At 36.3% G+C, this 3898-nt stretch overlaps 1 protein-coding gene across 1 annotated transcript in view; it reads left to right on the top strand.

The window, feature by feature from the left end:
• The first annotated feature begins 786 nt into the window (after positions 1 to 786).
• Positions 787 to 3898, top strand: part of STT3B (STT3 oligosaccharyltransferase complex catalytic subunit B) — a 57037-nt gene continuing 53925 nt past the window's right edge. Inside the window, exon 1 of the mRNA XM_013005048.2 lies at positions 787 to 890. The gene's annotated coding sequence lies outside the window, so the exon portion shown is untranslated. The remainder of the gene's footprint in view (positions 891 to 3898) is intronic.

The following is a 3898-nucleotide window of genomic DNA, read 5'->3' as shown; positions in this document are numbered from 1 at the left end:
GCTTGTGTTTTGAACTGGTTTCCTCAATATCATTTGAGTTTATTGTGATGTCTTCTTTCATGGATTAGTGTAATTTCTCATTCATTAGGGTCATATTGTTGGTTTACAGAGCTAGTATCATTTGAGAGAAGCCCTGGTTGATGGTGTGGTGATTATGCATTGCATTGGGCTGCTGACTGCAAAGCCAGCAGCAGTTCAAAGCCACTAGCCACAAAGCCATTTGAAAGATGAGGCTTCCTACTCCCTTAAAGAGTTATTATTCTTGGAAACTCACAGGGCAGTTCTACCCTGTAATGGTGAATGTAATTACATCAAATGTAATTCACCATTTGATGAATTCTGTGGGCCTTGACCATTTATATCCAAATTAATAGCCCTCTCCTACCTGGACCCCAAGCGATGATCAAATATTAATTTTAGCATTACTGGTTTTATTGGTGTGGGGTTTCCTTTTGGAGGTGGCATGTTGCATTTTTAGTTATGCTCAAAATGAAGCCTTTTAAAAAACCAAGTTTGAAAAAAGTTGCTATGAAAATATATGTAGTTCGTGGAGAGCAAATGTTTTGAGAATTATATGAGGGTAACAAATGTACTAATGTGCCTTATACAGTTGATGTATGTATGGATTGTTAAGAGTTGTATGAGCCCCCAATAAAATAATTTTTTAAAAATATATATGTAGCTATAGAAATGCACAGTGTAATACAATTACAAAGAAAATAGAGCCATGTCTTCTTATTAAGCGGTTTTTAAACATTCTTTTTCCCCTCTTTTTCTCTAGGTTTAACTATAGATCGACACATCATCTTGCTTCTCACGGGTTCTATGAATTTTTAAATTGGTTTGATGAAAGAGCGTGGTATCCACTAGGAAGAATAGTAGGTGGCACTGTAAGTATATTAGCAATTATTTATTATACAATTCTGTAGTTACTTGATTAAAACATTAACTTTCCAAGGGATGGAGATTCTTGGAAGTTTTGTATAGTTAACTAATATATTTTCTGTAGTTGGCTGTAAATTATAGGCTCCTGACTTGATCTTACTTTTTATTCCTCACCTACTTTGGATTATCATTACATTAAGCCACTGTTTCTGACAGGTGTGGAGTCAGATATTACAATATACCTCAATTCTGGTTATTTGTGTTAAAGAAGCTCAGTTGAAAATTAACTTTTGGAAGGCAGTTGACATTCAGAATAATTAAAAAAAAAACACCTCAACTGCCATTGAGTTAATTCTGACTCCTGGAGATCCTATAGACAGAGTAGAGCTGCCCCTTTGGGTTTCTGAGTGTAAACCTCTATGGGAGCAGAAAGCCTCATCTGTCTCATGAGCAGCAGATAGTGGGTTCAAACAGCTGAATCAGATAACTATTAATTTTCCAGGTCCTAAATCAGTGTTTCTCAACCTTCCTAATGCCACAACCCTTTAATATAGTTCCTCATGTGGTGGTGACAGCCCCCCCCCCAATAAAATTATGTTCGTTGCTACTTCATAACTGTCATTTTGCTACTGTTATGAATTGGACGATCCTAGTGAAAGGGTCTTGTGACAGCCCCCCCAGGGGTCGCGACCCACAGGTTGAGAACCGCTGTCCTTAAATCTTCTCTAATCCAAAATAGAGTACTTTTGAATGAATATGGAGAAATTCTGATTTGGGGTGTGGAAATTTTGAAGAGAATATGAAAGAAAAAGCCACTAGTTATTGTCAGGGGAATGATTTTTTTTTTTTCTTGATCTAATTTATCAGAACTTAATCAGGTTTTTTTCCCGTTATTTTTCCCCTAAACCAAGGAAACTTTTGACTGCTGATTATCTTTAATATACATTTGTTTTTAATTTATGTGTATTATTTCTTTCCTGGAGTTTAGTTTTATGCTGTTTTTCTGACCTTTTTTTTTAAAACCATCTTCTAATATTTTGGTTGTATTCCAGAGGCATTGGTTTTGTATTTTTTTAAAATAATACATTGTGGTTTTGAACACTATAAGCAGTTAGGTTCCCATTCAACAATTCCTACACAAATTGTTAAGAGTATTGGCTCTACATAATATGAGAACATTCTCAGTAGTCCCATTCTACTGATGTTGTTTCCATTTATCTCGTGTCCCAGCACCCTAATACTCTCATCTTTGTTTTAAAGTAGTTAACGAGCATTTGGTTTCACAGATGGTTTTGTTTTTTTAAAAAAAGAGCACAATACTTGTTTAATACTCTTTTATTTTGTGAGCCAGTTTATTTTCTAATTGAAAGGTCACCTCAGGAAATAGTTTCTGTTCAAGGTTTACACAATCACATGAGATCTTGCTAAAATGTTGACTTTAATTCAGTACATCTGGTGTAGAAATGCAAATTTTCCGCAGTGGGTCAAACTGGAATGAATTAGTTTGTAGCCCTGGTCTAAAGCGTATCTGAGGGTGACCAGGGCCCATATACAGTATTCTCATTATTATCTAATTCAAAATATAATTTAATTCCCATTAATCATTCCTCTTTGGATCATAGGTTATTCAAATTTTCATTTTCCATAAGGATATTTCTTCATTATGATTTCTGTTTAAATTTATTATGCTGAAAACAAATCTGTGCATTTCAGTTCTTTGTGATGTTTACTAACTTAATTTGTGACCTAGGATATAGCCAAATATTGTAAATATTCTCTTTGAGTTTAGAAAAAGAAACACTTGTGGTATTGTGGGTTATGAGTTGGGCTGCTTACAGCAAGGTTGGTGGATTGAAAACACCAGCCACTCTTCCGGAGAAAGATGAGACTTTCTGCTCCTGTAAAGATTTACCTCCAAAAACCCACAGGGGCATTTCTACTCTGTCCTATAGATCACCTGTGAGGTGAAACCAGCTCTATCAGTGTTTGGGTTATTGTTCAAGTGCTGGGAAGCAATGTGTTTTTCTTGTTGATAATGTGTTGCGTTTCTGGTTTGGGGAAATCAGACCTTTGATATAAACAGATAGCAGACACAATAAGACTATTCATGATAGTCCCCTGTGTGGGAATAGTTAGGGCGGGGGTCCTCAAACTTTTAAAACAGGGGGTCCCTCAGACTCGTTGGAGGGCCGGACTGTAGTTTTTTAAAAAACTATGAACAAATTCCTATGCACACTGCACATATTTTATTTTGAAGTAAACAAAACAGGGCAAAAACACCTGGTGGGCTGGATAAATGCCCTCGGTGGGCCGCAGTTTGAGGACCCCTAAGTTAGAGGATCTGACTATTAGAGGGTAAAGGTGGTAAATGTCTATTACTTGTAATTCTTGTAGTGCAAATCCTGCCATGTTTTCTTAGTATTTGATGACTGTGGTTTATAACGTTGTGTCTTGGATTCATCCTCATTGCCAGGGTTGTTTTCTCTGAGAATTGCGATGCCCTGGAATGTGGGACCATCTGTATAATAGTAATCTTTTTCACTTGCCTTTGCTGGAGCCCTTGGATGTTTTCTGTGGTTTTAGGAGACTTTAGAGATCATTTCTCACCTTGAGGATTCTTATAGTTAAAAATATGGAACCTATATTCACACACGTCGATGGATTTAAAAAAAATTTCTCCTATGTTTTATTTCAACTCCATGTTTTAGAAGGAAGGTAAAGCTTCTCTTGATAGATGAATAGAATTTGTCTAATCTTATTTTCATAAGCCAGGACATCCCTTCTAGGCCCTATCTTATACTGGGAACTAGACTTTTTCTCTCCAGTCTCTATGTTGGATGGGTGGTACCATATATACTCGAGTATAAGCTAACCTGAATATCAGTCGAGACACCTAATTTTACCACAAAACTGCATTAAAAATGTGCTGGAAAACTTGTCTTATACATGAGTATATACAGCAATTCCCCAGCCTCCAGTCCCTGAAGTCTGTTGGGTCTCGTTTTTTTTTTTT

This window comes from Echinops telfairi, unplaced genomic scaffold (genome assembly GCF_000313985.2).
Source record: "Echinops telfairi isolate 266 unplaced genomic scaffold, ASM31398v2 ScPeMD7_7420;HRSCAF=8458, whole genome shotgun sequence".
Lineage (NCBI taxonomy): Eukaryota > Metazoa > Chordata > Mammalia > Afrosoricida > Tenrecidae > Echinops > Echinops telfairi.
The sequence above is the reverse complement of the archived record's forward strand: the minus strand, read 5'-3'. Positions and strand labels throughout refer to the sequence as shown.